Genomic DNA, 25866 nt, shown 5'->3' with positions numbered 1-25866 from the left:
TCATCTGTAGTATTTCCTTTCTTCTTTTTGGTTACTTTTAAGACTTTATCAATAGTTTGCAACATTTTGATTAAAATGGGCACTGGTGTGATTTTCTTTGTGTTTATATCGCTTAGGCCTTGTTGGATCTTGGATCTGTGCGTTTATATTTTTCATGAAGACTGAAAATTTTTAACCATTATTTCTTTAATTTTTCCACATATTCCCTCCCTCCACCCCCACGCTCTTTCTGGGCTTCTTCTAGGACTCCAATTATACATATGTTTTACTACTTGATATTGTCCGATAGTTCACAGAGAGTCTCTCTTTTTTTTTTTCCTATTTCAGTTTAAGTAGTTTCTATTCCCTTCTCTTCAAGATCATTGATATGTTTTTTCTGCAGTTTATAATTTACTTATAAGTTTATCTGATGAATTTTTTCAGATTGTTTTTAATCTAAAATTTTCATTTTTTTCTCTCTTATAGTTTCCAATTTTTCCATTGCAATGCTTTCTGTTCCTTCCTCATGCTCACTTATACCTTTAAGTCCTTGAATATATTTATAAGAGTTGTTTTATGGCCCGGTCAGCTAATTCTACCATCTTTGTCATCTCTGCATGTTCTTATACTTGACTGATTTTTCTCTTGCCTATGGGTCAGATCTTCCCTGTTTCATTGCATGTCTAGAAATGTTTTATTTAATCCTAGATATTTTAGATGCTGTATTTTCTTTGTCTTAAAGAGGGAGTTTTTTACCTGCAAACTGTTCATTTAATTGTGTATCAGCTTGATCATTTTGAGACTTATTTATAAGTTTTGTTAGGGTTGGACTAAAGTATAGCCCTAATCCTTAGATGTGGCCTTTCTGAAGTGTCAATTATCTGAGGTAATCAATAAAGTCTATGCTGGGTAGAACTCAAGTGTCTCCAAATCATATGTAAACTCTAGAATCTTGCAGCTGCCTGGTAATTGCTTTTTGTATGGACTTTCAGAGTCTTACCCCGTGCATGCATATTTTAGTATTCAGCTAAAGACTTAAATAGCAATCTTATGCAATAATCTGGAGTTGTTTTTTCTGCACAGTTGTCTCTTCTCTAATACTCTGCCTGCAAATTCCAGTCCCCCACAGTATCTCCAAACTTTCCTTAGCTCAGCCAGATACCTCTGCTCTTCTTGGTCTCTAGCTCCAAGCGCTATGACAAGAATGTGCCTCTGAGCAGAATGCTGAAACAGCCATGAGGCTCACCTCACTTGTTTCCCTTATTTGGGGATCATGGTTCTGTTCTATTGTACAATATCTGCAAGTACTTTTTTCATATATTTAATCTAGTTTTATAGTTGTTTATGACAGTAGGGCTAGACCATTTGAAACTACTGTGTCACGCCACAATTAGAAGTCCTCTCCCTCCCATGAACATTTTATAAATCAAATGAACCAATAAAGCTTTAAGAAGATAGCAAATTGTTCCCATTTTCATAAATGTGCTAGATCCTGGCATTGGTAGTTAAGAACCCAAACTTCCAACTTATTTGGTTAATGAGACTCTTGGATGGAGTAAATGTTAGCACTTAACAGTTATGTGAATTTTTACAAGTCGTTTAACATATCCAAACTTTCATTCACTCCCTTTAAAATGAAGACAGAAATAACTACTACCTCATAGTTCTTGTGAGGTTTAGAAATAATATTTATAGCACAGTGTTTGACACATGATAAGCACTCATCCAATGGATATCATTATTCTGAAGTCACACATTAAAATCTTCAGTGCAGGGATATTTTAAAAATATTTCATTATCATAAAAATGGGATATATATACAGTAAAAAGAATCAAACTAATGTAAAAAGACATATCTGCTGGCCACCCCAGAGCTCCAATCTTACTTCTGAGGGGTAAAATTATTAGCAGTTTCACATGTGTTCTTCCAACAATTTGCCATGTTTCTCTACTTTGCCTTTATTCATTCAGTGATATACAGTAAGTCCCCTACATACGAACGAGCTTCATTCCAAGAGTGTGTCTGTAAGTCCAATTTCCTCATAAGTCCAACAAGTTAGCCTAGGTACCCAGTTAACAGAATCGGCTATATAGTACTATACTATAATAGGTTTATAATACTTTTCACAAAAATAATACATAAAAAACAAACACAAAAAATAAAGAAAACTTTTTTAATCTTACAGTACAGTACCTTGAAAAGTACAGTAGTGCAGTACAACAGCTGGCATACAGGGGCTGGCACCCAGTGAACAGGCAAGAAGAGATATTGACTGGAGGAGGGAGAGGAGGTGGGAGATGGTAGAGCTGAAGGATCGTCAGCAGGAGGAGATGGAGGCCAGGCTGCACTTTCACTCACACCTGACAATGATGGCACAGGTTCTGGTTCCTTGCTGGATTCAATTCTATCTACCCTCTTGAAAAAATGATCCAGTGATGTCTGGGTTGTAGCTCTTTTTTTCTTGTCACAGATGACATGGTAACACTGGACTGCATTCTGAACAGCTGCTGCAACCTTCATATACCATTCTATGTTCGGGCCCTATGCCTCAAAAACTAACAGTGCCTCCTCAAATAAAGAAAATCCCCTTGCCATTTCCTGTGCTGAGAATCTCTTCAGTTCTTCAGTTACTTCTTCTTCCTCTTGCCTCTCTTCGTCCTTTCTCTGGGCCTCCAATTCCATCAGGTCTTCATTAGTAAGCTCCTTGTGTTGCAAGCAAGTTCCATCATTATCACTTGGTGCTTCTTAACAGTATCAGCTATATCACCACTGCTTTTACACTTGCTTCCAGACATCCTGGGCTTGAAATAAAGATACTGTACTATTGTACTCTATACAGTACTGTACAGTAAAGTACACAAAAGCACAACAACTTGTAGAGGATGCATGCACGTGACAATGTATGCCAGACATGTGAACTAACTTATGTGATTGGACATGCAAACCGTGTTCGCACCTTTGAAAGTTTGCAACATGAAGGTTCGTATGTAGGGGACTTGCTGTTTTAGGTTGGTCAAAAACTTTGTTCCCGTTTTCCCATAACATCTTACGGAAAAACCCTAAGGAACTCCTTGGCCAACCAATATATTCCATTCTGTTCTTTTTGACATATACAAATAGACCTCATTCTTTAATAGCTGCATCATGTTCCTTTGCATAGATATAACATAATTTATGTAAACATTCCCTATTGACAGGATCAAGGTTATTTTCAGATATCTGCTTTTTTAAATAAAGCTCTAATAATCATTATTGTACATATATCTTTGTGTATGTTAGAACATTACTAGGTAAATTTCTAAAACTAAGATTGCTAGATTAAAAAGTTATGTACAGTTTTACCTTTTGGTCAATACAGCTGTTTTTTTCCCAAAGAGTTTCTCAATTCACACACCCACAAACAGTGCTTATTTCCCCACACTCTTTCCAACACTATGTATTATCAAACTTTCATATCTGTCTGATTTGATATGTGAACCACAGAATCTTAATATTTTAATTTGCATTTCTTGGTATGAATAAAACAGAACATTTTCATTTGTTTATAAGTTACTTACATTTCTTTCTGTCTAAACTGCCCATTCCTCTCATGCTCTCTGATTGCCAGCAATGGCAGGTGTGGGCCCCATGCTCCAGCACCATCCATTTTCAGGGGTAGTTGATTTGGCAGCCGTGTGGCTGACAGGGTCTTGGTGCTCCAGCCTGGTGTCAGGACTGAGCCTCTGAGGTGGGACAGCTGAGTTCAAAACACTGGACCACCAGAGACCTCCCAGTCCCACATAATACCAATCAGCGAGCGCTCTCCCAGAGATCTCCATCTCACTGCTAAGACTCAGCTGCAGCCACCGGCCAGCAAACTCCAGTGCTGGACACACCATGCCGAACAACTAGCTAGACAGGAAAACAACCCCACCCATTAGCAGACAGGCTGCTTAAAATCATACTAAGTTCAAAGAAACCCCAAAAGACAACACCGGACACGACCCTGCCCACAAGAAAGAAAAGATCCAGCCCCATGCACCAGAACACAGGCACCAGTTCCCTCCACCAGGAAGCCTACACAAGCCACTGAACCAACCTCGCCCACTGGGGGCAGACATCAAAAACAACGGGAACTACGAACCTGCAGCCTGTGAAAAGGATACACCAAACACAGTAAGTTAAAAAAATGAGAAAACAGAGAAACATGAAGTAGATGTAGGAGCAAGGTAAAAACCCACGAGATCAAACTAATGAGGGGGAAATAGGCAGTCTACCTGAAAAAGAATTCAGAGTAGTAATAGTAAAGATGATCCAAAATCCTGGAAATAGAATGGAGAAAATACAAGCAGTGTCTAACAAGGACGTAGAAGAACTAAAGAGCAAACAAACAATGATGAACAACACAATAAATAAAATTTAAAATTCTCTAGAAGGAATCAATAGCAGAATAACTGAGGCAGAAGAACAGATAAGTGACCTGGAAGATAAAATACTGGAAATAACTACTATAGAGCAGAATAAAGAAAACAGAATGAAAAGAATTAAGGATAGTCTCAGAGACCTCTGGGACATAAACGTACCAACATTCAAATTATAGGGGTCCCAGAAGAAGAGAAAAAGAAAGGGACTGAAAAATATCTGAAGAGATTATAGTTGAAAACTTCCCTAACATGGGAAAGGAAATAGTCAATCAAGTCCAGGAAGCGCAGAGAGCCCCATACAGGATAAATCCAAGGAGAAACACACCAAGACACATATTAATCAAAGTACCAAATATTAAATACAAAGAAAACATATTAAAAGCAACAAGGGAAAAGCAACAAACAACATACAAGGGAACCCCCATAAGGTTAACAACTGATCTTTCAGCAGAAACTCTGCAAGCCAGAAGGGAGTGGCAAGACATATTTAAAGTGATGAAAGGAAAAACCTACAACCAGTATTACTCTACCCAGCAAGTATCTCTTTCAGATTTGATGGAGAAATTAAAATCTTTCCAGACAAGCAAAAGCTAAGAGAATTCAGCACCACCAAACCAGCTTTACAACAAATGCTAAAGGAACATCTCTACGCAGGAAACACAAGAGAAGGAAAAGACCTACAATAACAAACCCAAAACAATAAAAAAGTGGTAATAGGAACACAGATATTGATAATTACCTTAAATGTAAATGGATTAAATGTTCCAACCAAAAGACACAGACTGGCTGAATGGATACAAAAGCAAGACCCATATATATGCTGTCTACAAGAGACCCACTTCAGACTTCGGGAAACACCAGACTGAAACTGAGGGGATGGGAAAAGATATTCCATGCAAATGGAAATCAAAAGAAAGCGGGAGTAGCAATTCTCATATCAGACAAAATAGACTTTAAAAGAAAGACTATTACAAGAGACAAAGAAGGACACTACATAATGATCAAGGGAACAACCTAAGAAGAAGATATAACAATTGTAAATATTTATGCGCCCAACATAGGAGCACCTCAATACATAAGGCAAATGCTAATAGCCATAAAAGGGAAAATCGACAGTAACACAATCATAGTAGGGGACTCTAACACCCCACTTTCACCAATGGACAGATCATCCAAAATGAAAATAAATAAGGAAACACAAGCTTTAAATGACACATTAGACCACATGGACTTAACTGACATTTATAGGACATTCCATCCAAAAACAACAGAATACACTTTCTTCTCAAGTGCTCATGGAACATTCTCCAGGATAGATCATATCTTGGGTCACAATTCAAGCCTTGGTAAATTCAAGAAAGTTGAAATAATATCAAGTATCTTTCCAACCACGATGTTATGAGACTAGATATCAATTACAGGAAAAAAACTGAAAAAATACAAACACATGGAGGCTAAACAATATGCTACTAAATAACCAAGAGATCACTGAAGAAATCAAAGAAGAAATCCAAAAATACCTAGAAACAAATGACAATGAAAACATGATGACCCAAAACCTGTGGGATGCAGCAAAAGCAGTTCTAAGAGGGGAGATTACAGCAATATAATCCTACCTCAAGAAACAGGAAACATCTCAAATAAAAAACCTAACTTTACACATAAAGCATTTAGAGAAAGAAGAACAAAAAAAACCCCAAAGTTAGCAGAAGGAAAGAAATCATAAAGATCAGATCAGAAATAAATGAAAAAGAAATGAAGGAAACAACAGCAAAGATCAACAACACTAAAAGCTGGTTCTTTGAGAAGATAAAGAAAATTGAGAAACCATTACCCAGACACAGCAGGAAAAAAAGGGAGAAGACTCAAATCAACAGAAATAAAAATGAAAAAGGAGAAGTAACAACTGACACTGCAGAAATACAAAGGATCATGAGAGATTACTACAGCCAACTACATGCCAAAAAAATGGACAACCTGGAAGTAATGGACAAATTCTTAGAAAGCACAACATTCCGAGACTGAATGAGGAAGAAATACAAAATATGAACAGACCAATCACAAGCACTGAAATTGAAACTGTGATTAAAAATCTTCCAACAAAGAAAAGCCCAGGACCAGACGGCTTCACAGGTGAATCCTATCAAACATTTAGAGAAGAGCTAACACCTATCCTTCTCAAGCTGTTCCAAAATATAGCAGAGGGAGGAACACTCCCAAACTCATTCTACGAGGCCACCATCACCCTGATACCAAAACCAGACCAGGATATCACAAAGAAAGAAAACTACAGGCCAATATCACTGATGAACATAGATGCAAAAATCCTCAACAAAATACTAGCGAACAGAATCCAACAGCACATTAAAAGGATCATACACCATAATCAATTGGGGTTTGTCCCAGGAATGCAAGATTCTTCAATATATGCAAATCAATCAATGTGATACACCATATTAACAAATTGAAGGATAAACACCATATGATCATCTCAATAGATGGAGAAAAAGCTTTTGACAAAATTCAACATCCATTTATGATAAAAACTCCAGAAGTAGGCATAGAGGGAACTTTCCTCAACATAATAAAGGCAATATATGACAAACCTGCAGCCAACATCATTCTCAATGGCTAAAAACTGAAACCATTTCCACTAAGATCAAGAAAAATACAAGGTTGCCCACTCGCACCACTATTATTCAACATAGTTTTGGAAGTTTTAGCCACAGCAATCAGAGGAGAAAAAGAAATAAGAGGAATCCAAATCAGAAAAGAAGAAGTAAAGCTGTCACTATTTGCAGATGATACGATACTATACATACAGAATACTAAAGATGCTATCAGAAAAGTACTAGAGCTAATCAATGAATTTGGTGAAGTACCAGGATACAAAATTAATGCACAGAAATCTCTTGCATTCCTATACACTAATGATGGAAAATCTGAAAGAGAAATTAAGGAAACACACCCATTTACCATTACAACAAAAAGAATAAAATACCTCAGAAAGAACCTACCTAAGGAGACAAAAGACCTGTGTGCAGAAAACTGTAAGACACTGATGAAAGAAATTAAAGACGATATAAACAGATCGAGAGATATACCATGTTTTGGTTTGGAAGAATCAACATTGTGAAAATGACTTTACTACCCAAAGGATCTACAGATTCAATGCAATCTGTATCAAACTACCAGTGGTGTTTTTCACAGAACTAGAACAAAAAATTTCACAGTTTGTACAGAAACACAAAACACCCCGAATAGCTGAAGCAATCTTTAGAAAGAAAAACGGAGCGGAGGAATCAGGCTCCTGTACTTCAGACTATACTACAAAGCTACAGTAATCAAGACAGTATGGCACTGGCAAAAAACAGAAGGATAGATCAATGGTACAGGATAGAAAGCCCAGAGATAAACCCACGCACATATGGTCACCTTATCTTTGATAAATGAGGCAACAATATAAAATGGAGAAAAGACAGGCCTCTTCGATACGTGGTGCTAGGAAAACTGGACAGCTACATGTAAAAGAATGAAATTAGAACACTCCATAACACCATATACAAAAATAAACTCAAAATGGATTGAAGATCTAAATATAAGGCCAGACACTATAAAACTCTTAGAGGAAAACATAGGCAGAACACTCTGTGACATAAATCACAGCAAGATCCTTTTTGACCTACCTCCTAGAGAAATGGAAATAAAAACAAAAATAAACAAATGGGACCTAATGAAACTTAAAAGCTTTTGCACAGCAAAGGAAACCATAAACAAGACGAGAAAACAACCCTCAGAATGGGAGAAAATATTTGCAAATGAAGCAACTGACAAAGGATTAATCTCCAAAATATACAAACAACTCATGCAGCTCAATATCAAAAAAACAAACAACCCAATCCAAAAATGGGCAGAAGGTCTAAATAGCCATTCCTCCAAAGAAGATATACAGATTGACCACAAACACATGAATGGATGCTTAACATCAGTAATCATTAGAGAAATGCAAATCAAAACTACAAAGAGGTATCACCTCATACCGGTCAGAATGGCCATCATCAAAAATCTACAAACAATAAATGCTGGAAAGGGTGTGGAGAAAAGGGAACACTCTTGCACTGTTGGTGGGAATGTAAATTGATACAGCCACTATGGAGAACAGCATGGAGGTTCCTTAAAAAACTAAAAATTAAAACTAAAAACTAAAAACTAAGAACTACCATACGACCCAGCAATCCCACAATTGGGCGTATACCGAGAAAACCATAATATAAAATGAGGCATGGAGCTTCTCTGGTGGCGCAGTGGTTGAGAGTCCGCCTGCCGATGCAGGGGACACGGGTGCGTGCCCAGGTCTGGGAAGATCCCACATGCCGCAGAGCAGCTAGGCCCATGAGCCATGGCCACTGAGCCTGCGTGTCTGGAGCCTGTGCTCCACAATGGGAGAGGCCACAACAGTGAGAGGCCCGCATAGCACAAAAAAAAAAAAAAAAAGTCATGTACCACAATTTCATTGCCACACTAGTTACAATAGCCAGGACATGGAAGCAATCTAAGTTTCCATCAACAGATGAACGGATAAAGAATATATGGCACATATATCCAATGGAATAGTACTCAGCCATAAAAAGAAATGAAACTGAATTATTTGTAGTGAGGTGGATGGACCTAGAGACTGTCATACAGAGTGAAGTAAGTCAGAAAAAGAATAACAAATACCATATGCTGGGTTTCCCTGGTGACGCAGTGGTTGAGAGTCCGCCTGCTGATGCAGGGGACGCGGGTTCGTGCCCCAGTCCGGGCAGATCCCACATGCCACGGAGTGGCTGGGCCCACGAGCCATGGCTGCTGAGCCTGTGCATCCGGAGCCTGTACTCCGCAACGGGAGAGGCCACAAGAGTGAGAGACCCACGTACCGCAAAAAAAAAAAAAAAAAAACAAATACCATATGCTAACACATGTATATGGAATCTAAAACAAAAAATTGGTTCTGCTGAACGTACGGGCAGGACAGGAATAAAGATGCAGATGTAGAGAATGGACTTGAGGACATGTGGAGGAGGAAGGGTAAGCTGGGATGAAGTGAGAGCATAGCATGGACATATATACACTACCAAATGTAAAAGAGATAGCTACTGGGAAGCAGCTGCATAGCACAGGGATATCAGCTCGCTGCTTTGTGACCATGTAGAGGGATGGGATAGGGAGGGTGGGAGGGAGATGCAAGAGGGAGGGGATATGGGGATATATGTATACATACAGTTGATTCACTTTGTTATACAGCAGAAACTAACACAACATTGTAAAGCAATTATACTCCAATAGAGATGTTAAAAAAATAATAAGTAAGTAGATAAACTTCCTCTTCTTAACCACTGTCTCCTTTCTATTTCTTTTAAATTGGTTTGTGTTTTTCTTATTGATTTGTAAGATTTTAAAGTAGAATCAGGAGATTAGTTCTATTAACACATGTTGCAAATATTATTAACTTTTTCATACAGAGGTTTAATTTGTCTTTGTACATTTTGTTGTTTCATTTGACTTTCTTTTGGACAGTTTCTTCCCCCCAGAGGTTTAAAATTTTTACATAGACAATATTTGGAATAATTTCCATTTCAGTTTTCAGTTTTTGTAACCTTTTTCCCTACTCCATGATTATTCAAAAGCTGTCTTACAGGCATTTTTTTTGACAAAACTACTTTTCAAATTTCCAACATTTAAATTTTTTATTCATAGAAAACAGATTTTTGTATAAGGACTGAAGTCATGATTTTAAGTTCATCAGTTGTCCCAATGTTGTTCATTGAATAATTCCATTACCTTAGCAACTGATTAGAAAGCCAATTCAATGATATGTTTCTGTTTCCCATTTTGAATGCTATGTTTCTGTTCTACTATAATTCTAGAAGCCTTTATAAATCTAACATAGTGGGTTAAGTATGCTAACACTTGTGTTCTGGTGCAAATTCTAATATATTTATGCACATGTAAATATATAAACATGCTGTGTTAGAAAATGATGTCTGATTTACTGATTCTAGCACTCTATCTTAATAATTGTACACAATATTTACAATAGTTATCACGTTGTTCCTCTCTCCTTTTAAGACCAAAATGTATTTTGTAACCATAATTCTGAGTCATGAGATTTAACGTGAATTCTCTCAGGGGGAGTTTCTGCCAGGCCATATAGCAGCTCAGAGGGATGCCTTGCTCATGAGAGGGAATGAGATCTGTGTGCTCAACTGCAAGTATGATTGAATTTACAGATTAACAAAATAAGAAAGATCAAAGCCCTGTTATCAAGCAGACCTACAAGCCTAGAGCTTGCTCTTGTAAGAAAAATTGTTCTGTGCCCCTAATCTTTCTAATCTTGACCTCACAGTCGGGTTTTGTACTTAAGACAGTGTCATCAAGAATGCAAAATTCAATCTCAGGCCACATTCTACTTTCTCTTAACATGGGTGAACACACCCTCAGTGACTATACTGGCAACTGTATGGAAATTTCTGGCTTCAAACAGAATTTCTAATTCCATTAAATGGATGTTCAGCAGAGCACACTGAGTTTTGTGGTTACTAAAGAGAAAACCAGGCACACATACTTACTCTTAATTAATCATAGTCTCTTTTCTTCCCAAATAGTATGGACTTTTATATTCTCATATTTATGACTTCAGTGTCTAGCACTGTGCCTGTCACACAACAATTTTCAGGATAAATATTTCTCCAGATTCAAACAAAAATTTGTAGTTTGTTTTTTAAATGCTAAACCATAAACCTATGTTGATTCACAACTGAGAAGAATATTTGGGAAGTCTGAAATTGACCATGTGTAGGCAGACAACGAGTATCTCACCTTACTGACCTCTTATTTAGGAACAACAATGCTGTAATTAACATGGTGCGCTCTTTCTTATCTTAAATGTTAAGAAGACTAGAGCATTTTGAAATGCTCATTTTATTAGCAAATGCATCACATATGGGTTGCCATCTTGGAAAAAATCGGAATGCATCAAAATTCTCACAATTAAAACTAATGAAAACTATTTAATCATATTCCACATATGAGTGAAATCATATGGCATTTGTCTTTCTCCATCTGACTTATTTCACTTAACAACCTCAAGGTCCGTGCATGTTACCACAAATGGCAAGATTTCATCTTTTTATGGCAGAATATTTTTCCATTGTATGTACATATTAATGGATACTTTGATTCTTTCCATATCTTGGCTATTGTAAATAATGCTGCCATGAATACAGAGGTGCATATATCTCTATGAATTAGTGTTTTCGTATTCTCTGGATAAATACCCAGAAGTGGAACAGCTGGACCATATGGTAGTTCTATTCTTAATTGAGGAATTTTCATACTGTTTTCCACAGTGGCAGCACCAATTTACATTCCCACCATCAGTGTATGAGGGTGCCCTTTCACCAAACCCTTTCCACCACTTGTTATTTCTTGTCTTTTTTGATAACAGCCATTCTAATGAGTGTGAGGTGATATCTCATGGTTTTGATTTGCATTTCCTTAATAAATTAGTGTTGAGCATTTATTCATGTGCCTGTTGGCCATATGTATGTATTCTTTGGAAAAATGTCTATTAAGATCCTTTAACCATTTTTTAATCGTTTTTTTTTTGGTGTTGTTGAGTTGTGTTAAGTTTTTCATGTATTTTGGATATTAATCCCCTATTGGATATATGATTTGCAAATATTTTCTAACATTCAGTAAGTTGCCTTTTAATTTTGTTGATGGTTTCCTTTGCTGCGTAGAAGCTTTTGAGTTTGAGGTAGTCCCATTTGTTTATTTTTGCTTTTGTTTCCCTTGCCTGAGGAGACAGATTCAAAAAAATACTGGTAAGACCAAAGTCGAACAGCATACTGCCTATGTTTTCTTCTAGGAGTTTTATGGCTTCAGGTCTTACATTAAAGTCTTTAATCCATTTTGAGTTAATTTTTGTTTCTGTGTAAGATAGTGGTCTAGTTTCATTCCTTTGCATGTGGCTGTCCAGTTTTCCCAACATCATTTATTAAAGAGAATGTCTTTTCTCCATTGTATTTCTTTGCTCCTTTGTCATAAACTGTCTGTATATGTGTGGGTTTATTTCTGGGCTCTTTGATTCTGTTCCATTGATCTGCATGTCAGTTTTTTCTGCCAATACTATGCTGTTTTGATTGCTATAGCTTTGTACTTTAATTTGAAGTCAGGAAGTGTGATGCCTCCAGCTTTGTTCTTTTTTCTCAGGATTGCTTTGGCTATTCATAGTCTTTTGTTGTTCCATACAAATTTTAGGATTTTTTTTTTCTGTGAAAAATGTCATTGGGATTTTGATAGGGACTGCATTAAATCTGTAGATTGCTTTAGGTAACATGGACTTTTTTGCAACGCTAATTCTTCCAATCCATGAACACAGAATATCTTTCCATTTCTTTGTTTATTCTTCAATTTTTTTAAAGAATATCTTATAGTTTTGAGTGTACAGGTCTTTCACATCCTTAAATTTATTCCTAGGTATTTTATTCTTTTTGCTGCAACAGTAAATGGGATAATTTTTCAAATTTCTCTGATAGTTCATTGTTAGTTCATAGAAATGGAACCGATTTTTGTATACTGATTTTGTACCCTGCATCTTACTGTATTCATTTATTATTTCTCATAGTTTTTGGTAGAGTTTTTAGGGTTCTCTATATACAAAATCACATCATCTGCAAATAGTGAGAGTTTTCCTTTTTCCTTTCCAATTTGCATACCTTTTATTTCTTGTTCTTGCCTAACTGCTCTATCTAGGACTCCCAATACTATGCTGAATAAAAGTGGTGAGAGTGGGCATCCTTGTCTTATTCCTGATCTTAAAGGAAAAGTTTTCACTTTTTCCCATTGAGTATCAGGTTAGCTGTGGGCTTGTCACATATGGCTTTTATCTACACTCATTTTATTGAGTTTTATCATAAATAGGTGAGAATCATGTTAAATGCTTTTCCCACATCTTCTGAGATGGCTATATGATTTTTATTCTTCAACTTAATGTGGTGCATCACACTGATTGATTTACAGACATTGAACCATCTTTGCATCCCTAGAATATATCCCATTTGATCATGCAGTATGATTCTTTCAATGTATTTGGCTTGCTAATATCTTGTTGAGGATTTTTGCATCTATGTTCATCAGAAATTTTGGTCTGCAATTTTTTGTGTTGTCTTTATCTGGTTTTGGTATCAGGGTGATGCTAGCCTCATAAAATGAGTTAAGAAGCATTCCCTCCTCTTCAATTTTTTGGGAGAGTTTGAGAAAGATAGGTATTAGATCTTTGAATGTTTGGCAGAATTCACCTGTGAAGACATCTGGTCCTGGACTTTGTTTTTCTGGGGAGATTTTGATTTCTACTTCAATATCCTTAATAGTGATCAGTCTATTCAGATTTTTCTATGTCTTCATGATTCAGTCTTGGACGGTTGTATGATTCTAAGAATTTGTCCATTTCTTCTAGGTTGTCCAATTTATTGTTGTATAGCTGTTCAGAGTATTCTCTTATCCTTTGTATTTCTGTGGTATACATTGTAATTTCTCTTCTTTCATTTCTGATTTATCAGAGCCTTCTCTCTTTTTTCTTATTGACTCTAGTGAAAGGTTTGTCAATTTTATCTTTTCAAAGAAGCAGCTCTTACCTTCACTGATCTTTTCTATTATCTTTTAGTCTCTATTTCCACTCTGATTTTTATTTTTTCCTTCTACTGACTTTGGGCTTTTCTTGTTCTAATTCCTTTCAGTGTAAGGTTAGATTGCTTGAGATTTTTCTTGTTTCTTGAGGTAGACCTGTATTACTATAAACTTCCTTCTTAGTACTGCTTTTGCTGCATCCCAGAGATTCTGCAACATTGTATTTTCATTTTTCTTTGTCTTCAGGTATTTTTAAATTCTCTTTTGATTTCGTCATTGACCTAATAGTTGTTCAATAGCATATTGTTTTGTCTCCATATATTTGTGATTTTTCCAGCTTTCTTCTTGTAGTTGATTTCTAGTTTCATACCACTGCGGTCAAAGAAGATGCTTGATATGATTTCAATTTTAAATTTATTGAGACTTGTTTTGTGTCCCAAAATATGGTTTATCCTTGAGAATGTTCCATGTACACTTGAGAAGAATGTGTATTTTGCTGCATTTGAATGGAATATTCTCTATATATCAATTAGCTACATCTGATATGTTTCATTTAAGTCAATATTTCTTGTTGACTTTCTGTCTTGATGATCTACCCATTGATGTAAGTGGGGTGTTAAAGTCCCCTATTATTGTGTTGCTGTCAATTTCTCCCTTGGGTCTGTTAATAATTACTTTATGTATTTTGGTACTCCTATGTTAGGTACATATCTAAGTATTACATCTTCTTGGTGAATTGTCTCCTTTATCATTATATGAAGTCCACCTTTATCTTGTTACCTTTTTTGGCTTTAAGTCTATTTTGTCTGATATGTGTAGGGCTACCCCTGCTTTCTTTTGTCTGCCATTTTCTTGGAGTATCATTTTCCATCCCTTCACTTTGAGGCTACGTTTGTGTTTAGAGCTAGATGAGTCTCCTGAAGGCTGCATATAGGTGGGTATCATTTTTTAATCCATCCAGCCATTCTGTGTCTCGATTGATGAAATCAATCCATTTGCTTAGGGTTGTTATTGACAGATAAGTACTCAGTACTGCTATTTTATCTTTTGTTTTTCGATTGCTCTATCTCCATTGTTTCTCTTTCTTTGTGTTTCTGTCATTTTAGTTTTGTGATTTTCTATGATATTCTTCTAAGTTTTCTCTCTTTTTAATATTTCATGTCTCTGCTCTACATTTACATTTTGTGGTTTATGTATGTTACCTTTAGGTTTGTATAAAGCATCTCACACATAATACAGTCCTTTTTTTCTGCTGATAGCATCTTATCTTTATTTGCCTATATGGGTTCGTCCTTTTCCTCCTCCCCTTTTATACTTTTGTTGTCTCAACTTATCCGTTTTTATGTTGTGAGTTCATTATCATATTGAAGTAGCTATGGTTATTTTTGCTGTTTTTTTTCCCCCTTCATAACTTTTATGCTATAATTAGGTATTTAACAACCTATTCTGAGAGTTGAAACTTTCTGAGTCTATTTACCACCTTATTCAAAGTTTTCTGTACTTTTACCTTTTCTTTTCAGGTAGAAGAGCTCTCTTCAACATTTCTTGTAAGGCAGGTCTAGTTGTGATGAATTCCTTCATCTTCTGTTTGTCTGAGTAAGCCTTTATTTATACTTCATATCTATAATTTTTCTGGATAGAGTATTCTTGGCTGACAGTTTTTATCTTTCAATATTTTGAGTATGTCATTCCACTCTCCCCTGAAATCTGCTCATAGTCTGCTGGGGGTTCCTTTGTAGGTTACTATCATTTTTTCCCCTGGCTACCTTCAAAATTTTTTCTTTATCATTGACTTTTGACAGTTCATAATAATGTGTTTTGGAGAAGGTCTTTTTGCATTGAGACAATTAGGTGTTCTCTTAGCTTTGTGGACTTGTATGTCCAGTTCTTTCCCCATGTTTGGGAAGTTCGCAGCTATTACTTTTTAAAATAAAATCACTGGGCTTCCCTGGTGGCGCAGTGGTTGAGAGTCCACCTGCCGATGCAGGGGACATGGGTTCGTGCCCCAGTCTGGGAAGATCCCACATGCCGCGGAGCGGCTAGGCCCGTGAGCCATGGCCGCTGAGCCTGCGCATCCGGAGCCTGTGCTCCACAACAGGAGAGGCCACAACAGTGAGAGGCCCGCATACCTCAAAAAATAATAATAATAATAAAATAAATAAATAAAATAAAATCACTGCTCCCTTCTCCCTCTCTTTTACTTCTGGGATACCCATTACCCTTATTTTGCTTTTCCTGATGGAGTCAGATAGTTCTTAGAATTTCTTCATTTTGAAAAATCTTCTCTCCTCTTCTACCTGAATCATTTCTAGATTTCTATTTTGAGTTTGCTAATTCTCTCTTCCATATGGTCTGCTCTATTTCCAATGCTTTCTATTGCATTCTTCATCTGATTTGAGTTCTTCAGCTCCAAATTTTCTGTTTGGTTTTTTTACAGCTTCAATCTCTTTCATAAAGTATTCCTTTTGTTCACTAATTTCATTGCTGAGCTCATTAAACTACCTTTCTGAGTTTTCTTATAACTTGTTGAGGTTTTTTTTCATGACAACTATTTTTTAATTCTCTACCAGATCACAAACTTCCCTGACTTTAAGTTTGGTTTCTGGAGAATTGTCATTTTCTTTTTGTGATACCATGTTACCACTGTTTTTCATGGTGCTTAATGAGTTGTTCCTCTGCTGGTGGACTGTCCATTACTCCTTACTTTGCAAGTCACATATTTGATAAAGACTCCATCAAGAATACTTAAAGAATTCTTCTTTTCATTTAATGTCTTTGCTGGTTTGGATACCACAACAACGCTGGACTTACTGATCCTAAAGAAACAGCTTTCGGTTTCATTAATTTTCTCTATTGTTTTTCTGTTCTCCATTTAACTGATATTAGTTTTGACAGTTATTATTTTCTTTCTTCTACTTATTTTGGGTTTAATTTTCTATCATTTTTCCAATTCTTTAAGTTGGAAGGTGAGGTCAGTGATTTGAGACTTTTCCTCTACTCTACCGTGGGCATTCAGTACTATAACATTTCCCATAAGTACTCCTTTGGGGCATCCCCAAATTTTGAAATGTTGTGTTTTCATTTTCATTCAGTTCAAAACACTTTGGCATTTCCCTTTAGGTTTTTTTCTTTGACTTACTGTTTAATTAGAAGTGTATATTTTTTAGTTTTCAAATATCTGTGGATTTTCCAGCTATCTTTTTATTATTGATTTCTAATTTAGTTCCATCAAGGTTAAATATTTTGAAAGACATAAATCTTTTAAGTATATTAGCACTTGCTTTATGGCCAGAATATATTCTATCTAGGTAAATGTTTCATCTCTACTTGAAAATAATACATATTCTGCTGTTGTTGGGTGGAGTGTTCTATAAGTGTCAAGTAGTTCAAGTTGGTTTATAGTGTTTTTCAAGTCTGTTATATCCCTACTGATTTTGTCTAGTTGTTCTACCAATTATTCATGGAGAAGTGTGGAAATGTCCAACTTTAACTGTGCATTTTTTATTTCTCCTTGCAATTTTATCAGTTTGATTTTTTGCCAAGAATTCTGAAGTTCTGTTATTAAGTGCACAAGTTTGTTATTAAGTGCACAAGTTTGATTTTTTGCCAAGAATTCTGAAGTTCTGTTATTAAGTGCACAAGCATTTAGGACTGCTATATACCATTAGATTGATTGACTCCCATTATAAAATGAATCCCTATATCCCTGGTAATATTCTTTGCTATGAATTATTTGATATTAATATAGTCACTCTAGCTTTCTCTGATTAGTGGTGGTCTAGTATATCTGTCCCTCTGTTTCACTTTTAAACTTTTTTTGTCTTTACAATTAAAGTGGGTTGCTTGAGGCAATGTATAACTGAATCTTGTTTTCTTTTGTTTTTAAAATCCAGTCTGTCAATTGCTGACTTTTAATTTTGGGGTTAACACACTTACGTTTCATGTGATTATTGATGTGGCTGAGTTTAAATTTACCACCTTGCTGTTTGTTTTTTTCATTTACCCCAATTGTCCTTTTTCCTTTGTTCCTGCCTTCTCTGGGGTTAATTGGGGTTTTTATTTTTTTATGATTCCAGGTTTTTCTTCTTGTTGGCTTATTAGCTATAATTCCGTTGAGTCCTTTCAGTGGTTGCTTTAGGGTACATAGTATACATCTTTCACTTCATAGTCTATGCTTAAGTGATAAACTACTTCACCTATAATAAAAGAAACTTATAACAGCATGTTTCCATTTTTCCTTCCCAACCAGTTATATTGTTGCCACACATTTTACTTTTGCATATGCTATAGCTCCACAGTATATTATCATTTTTGCTTTAAATGTTTTATGATTTCTTAAATATACTTAAATAATATGTAAATTACCATTATATTTACTTATTAGTTGTCATTTCTGGTGACTGGCAATCCTTTGTATAGATACAGCTATCTATCTGATATCATTGTCCTTCTGCTTGAAGGATCTCCTTTAAGATTCCTTATTGTGTAGGTCTTCTGATAACAGGATCTTTCTGCTTTTCCTCATCTGAAAATGTGTTCATTTTGTCTTTGTTTTTGAAAGATATTTTCACTGGGTAGAAAATTGTGGGTTCACAGTTTTTCTTTTCTTTCCATACTTTAACAATTCAATTACATTTCTTGAAGCTTATGGAGTTTTTGTTTGTTTGTTTTCCTGTCAAGAAATTTAGTGGGATCCTTCTCTTTATTTCCTTGTGTACAATTTATCTTTTATTCAGTGTCTACTTCTCAGATTTCCTCTGTATCATTCATTTTAAACAATTTGATTATCACGTTCCCTGGTGAAAGTTTCCTCATGTTTTTTTGTGCCTGAGGTTTGTTGAGCTTCTTGGATATGTGGGTAACAATTTTTATAAAGTTGGAAAATTTATAGTCATTATTTCTTCAAATGTTTTCTTCCCTCCAGGGACACTAATTTTATGCAACTGTCTCCCCTGCCCCCATTAGCTAATGCACCATTCTATTTTCTTTTTCTCAACCTTTTCCTCTGTGTGTTTCAATCTGGATAGTTTCAATTGCTATGTAATCAAATTCACTAATGAAAAAAAAAAATTCACTAATGATCTTTTCTTATGCAATATACACTGGCCATTAACTCCATCCAGGGTGTTTACATCTCAAACACTGAGGCATTGCAGATTTCAGCAGTAGAGGTTTGCTTTTGATGTTTAAGATGTTCAATCCTTCTTTTAGCTACTTGAACTTGTGGAATGAAATTATATTACCTGTTTTAATGTCCTTGTCTACTAATCTATTATCCGTACCACTTCTGTGTTGGTTTCAATTGATATTTCTTCTCATTATGTTTTATTTCCCTGGTTTTTTTGCATGCTGATAATTATTTATAGGATGCTAGATATTGTGGATTTTACCTTGTCAGGAGCTAGATATTTTTCTCTTCCTAAACAGAATCTTGAGTTTTTTCTGGGTCATGGTTAAAGTCACTTCAAATAGCTGGATCCTTTCAGATCTTGCTTTTAGGGTTTGTTAGATGGAGTCCAAGAAGTGTTTAATCTTGGGCTAATTTTTTACTGTTATCAAGCTAAGACCATTCATTGTTCTTTAACTAATATCCTTTGAATTATGAGGCTTTTCCACTCTGGATGATGTCACTCTTCACAGCCCTATGTGAGGTTTAGGCACTAATTCCTATTATCTTTTTAGGTATTATCTTAGTGCTCTGGCCTGGATAGTTTCTCATCTGTGTGCACTGATTAGTAATCAGCTGAATACTCCTGTGGATCCTTCTGCAGATCTCTGCAGTTTCCATTCCATGCAGCTCAATCCTCTCTAGTAGTCTGCTCTGCAAATTCTTGTCAGCCTTGCTTTCCCAGACTCCTAGCTCCACCTTCACACATCAGGGAAATTGTTGCCTGGCTTTCCCCCTCCCCTGTATCATTACCTGAATACTCTCTCAAGATAGAAAGCTAGAGCAATGATAGGGCTAATCTCATTTGTTCCCTGGCTTTCATGGCTCACTCCCCTTCATTTCCAGATACCTCCCCCTCAGAACTGTTGTTTCCTATATTTTGTCTTTTTTTCTTTTCCTTTTTTTTTTTTTTTTTTTAGTTTTTTTATTTGAGGCTAAATCTAGTTCTTGTTACTCTACCTTGTTTGGAAGAGTAATCTATAAATCTCTTAATCCTTTTTAACATCATATTTCCAGTACTACTGATTGATAAAAGTTTCCAGAGAGGATGATATCTATTTGCTATCCCAAAATGGCCTCTCATTTCTCATCTTAAAAATCATCTTGTTCCCAAAGCCAAGGCAAGGTTAAGCATGCTTCTCAGGTTCTGCTTTAACACAGTGTTATAACACATACACACACACACACACACACACACACACATATATATATAAAATGCTGTGTAACAGAGTAGTGGTATAACATATTTTATATATATACATATATACTCTTTCTGTACTATGCATGCCTTTTGCCTTTTTTCCTACATCCTCGGGCCGTAGTACATGCCTACACATAGTAAGCCCTCAGTAAATATTTGTATGAATGATTGAATAAAAATATTGGTTAGCAGATGTTTCTTTTTCTCAGATGGCAGAGAGCTTACTACCTCACTATAAATTCCATTTTTGAAGCAGCACTTCCAATAAAAACTACTGAAGAGATAACCTAGTCCTGAGGCCACTGAAGCACATGAGCACAGGGCTGAACCTGAGGGAAGTCAGGATGCTGCCAGCCATGAGGAAGGACCAAGACAACCAAGGGTATCTGCTACTTCAGACACGCATTCTCAAAAGCACCTGTATCCTCTGCTCTGAAGAGAATGTCTTAAACATTTTAAACAATGTTTTAGACTAGCATCATGACAGTATCTAACTTACATGACTGTAAATATTTCCAGAACACAATAAACTTCACTTCCATGCCAAGATGCTTCAGGCAGTGTGTCACTTTAGATGGTAATTATAGTGCATTAGGGAGACAGATTGTGAAGCCTCAAAAGTGGAAAGAATATACTGGTAAATCTGTCATCCACCGCCACAGCACATACCCTCTAAAAAGGAGAATTCTATTATTTCTGGGATCATCTTCATTTCACATTTATTATTCTTTTTTGAAAAGCTACCTATTTTAAATATTTAGGTACAGGAAACTCCTAGGGGGCAAGTACTTGCCTTAATCATAGAGATTTCTTGCTTTTCCCACTTTTTCACTCTTTCGTGGAGTGTTTTTAAATATATAATCCCCCTACTTATACCTTTTCACCCTTTTGATAAAAAGCAAGTCTTAATTGCCTTGTCATATTCTTATTAGACAAATCATTCAAGTTTTCTGAGTCTCAAGATAATTGTGTCTACCTTACAGAGATTTCTTTCACTCTTAGAAGGAAGGAGCAAAAATTCTTTGTACACTACAAGCCACTGAGCAAATTTTCAATATAAGATTTGAGGTATATGAAAATGTGGTGGTTATTCATCTTTTTAGCCCAATAACCTTATATAGTGGCTGAATCATGGTCATGTTCAGTACATAGTTTAAAGGAACAGAGAAAAGCAGGAAGGAAGGATGATGGATGGGACAGAAGGAGAAAATGAAGGGAGGGAGGGAAAAGAGAGGGAGCAGGAGAGAAAATGAGAAGAAAGGAAGGGAGGGAGGGAGGGAAAAATAAGGGAGACTGGAGAGAGAGAAATAAACAGAGGAAGGGGGGGATGAAAGGAGGGATGGGAGAAAAAGGGAAGAGAGGAAAAATCATGAATACTATGTGATTGGTTGACTAATTTTGACTTTGACCTGTATATTAAAACAACTGATCACTGCTATAACTGTTTCCCTCCTAGACAACGTAAATAAATAACAAAAAAAGTGACTAATCTTACATGAAATTTAGACATGGTAGCCTTATGCTAGGAAGATGGAAGTAATAATATTTGCTAATATTTACTATGTAAATTAGCATTAATATTATTGCCTTTGATGATGAAACTGAAGGAGAGGCTGACATTCCCAAATGCTGTAGCTAAGTTGAAACCCTAGAGAAAGAGATTCACTCATCAAGGGGATTGTCCTTTCTCTACTTTCCAGAGTATTTATTCAGGAAACAGCAGGGTACTTTAAAAATCTTCTCAGATTCTGATTCTTGAGTTAGAAATAATGTCTTCATTTATTTTGCCCTTAAGGATAAGCTTAACTCATTAGCGGAGGCACATTAACAAGGAAAGAGAATATAAGGTATTTGGATCTTGCTCCAGTCAACAAAAATCAATTAATTCTCTCTCTCTGTGTGTGTGTGTGTGTGTGTGTGTGTGTGTGCATGTGGTTTGTGGTGGTGGTGGCTTTTTGGCAGCCTAAAGAAGGTAAGTTTTTAAAAGATGGCAATAATATTTCTCATGCAAACCAATAATTCTGCTGTTGTAACAGGAAAGAGGTGATTTGGTGGCACAGATGCATTTGATGATAGCATTAATAATCATTCTACCATTAATAAAGCTTCTGCTTTGAGGAAATCGCTGCACAGCTGCCATCTCATTTAATTCTCCTGGTGACACTGTGAAGTTAGCATTTGTATCACAGTTTTGGAGTTGAGGAATCATAGCCTCAGAGGAAACAGTAAACTTTTACGAAGACCCTAGTTGGTGCCGCTTCTCATTACATCCACCTCCCCAGGTCAGAGAGTGACTGAAGATCAGAGATATGCAAAAGAAAAAACAAAACACCTCAAGGCCTTCTTTCATCCCAGTGGACAAAACAAAAAGAGCTAAGGGTAAATATACACACACTTTCATTCTAAATGAGATGCCTGACATTGCTGTAAATTCTTTGGTAATGTATTTTAATTAATCCTCTGACACCGATACACTTGTGAGGAGGATACTGCTTTACTTATTTGACTGATGAGAAAAGGAAAGCTTGGGAGGTTAAATTGCCCAGTTCCCTGGCAAGTGACAGAATATGTATCTGAATTCAAAATACACATGGCTGTGCCCTTTTTTCTTGTCACATTGACCCTCACTGCTCCACAAACACATGCAGAACACCTGCTGAGTGAAAACACTTTGCAAGTGCAGGGCACTTAAAGCCATACAAAGATAAAAAAGACATAGACTTGAACTCAAAGAGCAAACTCCAATCACATAGAAAATATCTCAGCTGGAATAACATTTACGAGGAAATGTGAAATGGTTTGCAAAATAGTCTTCTGAAGTCATAAATTGGAACATTAACTGGTGGCCCTTTTCCTGTTGGGCAAATCTCTCACAGAAAGTGGGCCTTGACAGCACTGTGCTGGGAGATGAGCTTATTAACACGGTGTGTCCACAGCCAAGGGCCATTCCCTCTACTTCACCAGGCAACAGATTTTGGAGAGATGAAGGCAAGCCCTTCCTCTATCTTGGAGGGAAAAAAGATTTTACCTATATGCTCTCAGATAATGCTTATCATAGCTCTGTGGAAGGAAAATTTATTCCCTCTTACCACTGAGGCAACAAAGCTTTATAAAGGTCAAGGGATCACCTTGTGTCAAATGGGTAGTAAGTGGTCCAGGCAGGGTTCAAACCAATGTCTACCTTACTCCAAAGAACTGATTTTTCCGATGCACCACGCTGCCCTCCTTATGCATACAAATGTATATATAAACACATGTGCATGTATGCATAAGTGTATGTACATGTATACATATGTATATGCGTGTGCATGTATGACAAATGAACATCTTTTGATCCTGAAGGCTGATTAAAAAGTATCTTCCAACTTTATTGAGGTATAATTACAAAATTATGTTATTTAAAGTGTATAACATAATGATTTGATATACATGTACATCCTGAAAGGATTTCCCCATTTAGTTAATTAACACATCCATCAACCTCACATATTTACCTTTTTTTCTTTTTTTTGGTGAGAAAATTTAAGTTCTACTCTCTCAGCAAATTGCAATTATGTGATAACAGTGTTGTTAACTATACCAAGGTTTTACATTTGTCTTTCTTGTCTCCTGGTGGTCTCCCCAGGATCTTATTTTTAACCTGTAGTTATGGTTATAGAAAACGTGGAGAGGAAAGGGGGCAAATGTTTTATAACGACCTATGGATCAGTACTGTGGGTTAATTCAGAGACGCTCACCTTTTGGTTTTGTTTTTTTTTTTCCTCCCCCGCCTCCAAAAAAAAAAAAAAAAAGCAGGACTCGAGGGCCCTGGCTGGCACCGCATGGCTAGAAGTGAGGCACAGAGACAGAGGCTCCCCCCTCCTCCCAGACCCCCCTCCCCCTCCCCACTTCCCCTTTCTGCCACCGAAGGCCCTCTCTCCCGCCGAGCGCCCGGCCCCGCCCCGTGCACTACCGGAGCCTCACTCCACCTTCTCTTCCCCTGCCGCCGCGCCGCCCCACTTGCCTTCACAACCAGGAGGTTGCGGTGGAAGTCCACGGGGGTTCGCAGAGCCTTGCTCCACCGCCAGCCCAGGAACTCTCTGATGAATTTGCTGCTTCATTTGAGGTTGTCCCTCCAACCGCCCCACTGCCAGGCCTCCCGGTTTTCTGCAGGTCCGGGCCTCCGGCGCGCCAGCTCTCCCTGAGGCCTGCGCTGCATGCCTTGGCCAGTATGTGCCTCAGGCAGACCCGGGGAGGCGGTGTACAGGAAGGCAGTCTCCTTGAAGCCTCACTTGGGGAGGCTGGCCCTGGGGCGGCCCTCCAAGGTGCAGTTACAACGCAAGAACCGGAACGGGTTCCAGCACTCAAGTGAGCTCACGTAGTCTGAGCACCAGTATCGCCGCCACGCCCCCCGGCGGCACAAGCACCACCGCTTCCGCTCCAGCTTCAGCCAATCACAGGCTTTGTAGTGCGCCTGGGCGGCCGCCTCCAGCTCCAGGGTCAGCTGGAAGATGTTCAGGGCCTCGGTGTTTATCAGCCCTAGGCGACCGGGAGGCGCGGCGCAGTGAGCGCAGGTGTCAGCACGAAGGCCACAGCCAGCCAGGGCACCAGCGGGGCCCATTCAGCAACTTGCTGCGCACTGGCAGCAGCGCATCATGCTCCTGGCCCCAAGGCACAGCTCAAGGGAGGGAAGGTGCTGCTTTTCATTTACGCACAAGCATGGGCACCCTGGGTGGTGGATAAGATGGACTGAGGAGAGATGTGCTAAGGAGGTAGGGGTGGTGACGTCCTGAGCAAAGGAAAGTCGAGAGGGCCTGCTGTTGGTGACAACTCATCTCTCCCACAGGGAACACTGGAAAACCAGAAAAAGGAGATGCAACTCCTGCCTTGACAAGTCACAATACCTGGCTTCCCTATATATCCAAGATCCCAGTGCACTGAAAAGGTAATATTGAGTTCAGATTGTACCTCTTAACTGGTACCTCTTAACTTGAAGCCTAGCTTTCAAAGGCTTAATTTAAATACCAACTCATCTCTAGTTACTCTCACCTCACTGGTAACACCAGGAACTTTTTTTTTTTTTTTTTTGCGGTTCGCGGGCCTCTCACTGTTGCGGCCTCTCCCGTTGCGGAGCACAGGCTCCGGACGCGCAGGCTCAGCGGCCATGGCTCACGGGCCCAGCCTCTCCGCGGCATGTGGGATCTTTCCAGACCGGGGCACGAACCTGTGTCCCCTGCATCGGCAGGCGGACTCTCAACCACTGCGCCACCAGGGAAGCCCGGAACTTATTTTTTATACAGGAACTTATTTTTATACTTACTAAGTGGCTACCATGCACCAGACACTAGATGTAGTTGTTCATTCCTCTGTGTTTCCATTTTGTGACATTCATCACTGTTGTGTTGCTCTATGATTATTTTTCTAAATATCTGTATTATGAACTGACAAGGACAGACTCTGATCTACT

General features: G+C 37.6%; 1 pseudogene; it reads right to left on the bottom strand.

Annotated features, from left to right (window-relative positions):
- Positions 1-24425: 24425 nt before the first annotated feature.
- On the bottom strand, positions 24426-25020 carry LOC132430238 (protein Wnt-9a pseudogene; annotated as a pseudogene).
- Positions 25021-25866: the final 846 nt, after the last annotated feature.

Source organism: Delphinus delphis, chromosome 8 (assembly GCF_949987515.2).
Source record: "Delphinus delphis chromosome 8, mDelDel1.2, whole genome shotgun sequence".
NCBI classification, from domain to species: domain Eukaryota; kingdom Metazoa; phylum Chordata; class Mammalia; order Artiodactyla; family Delphinidae; genus Delphinus; species Delphinus delphis.
Note: the sequence above shows the minus strand (reverse complement) of the source record. Positions and strands in the feature narration are given on the sequence as shown.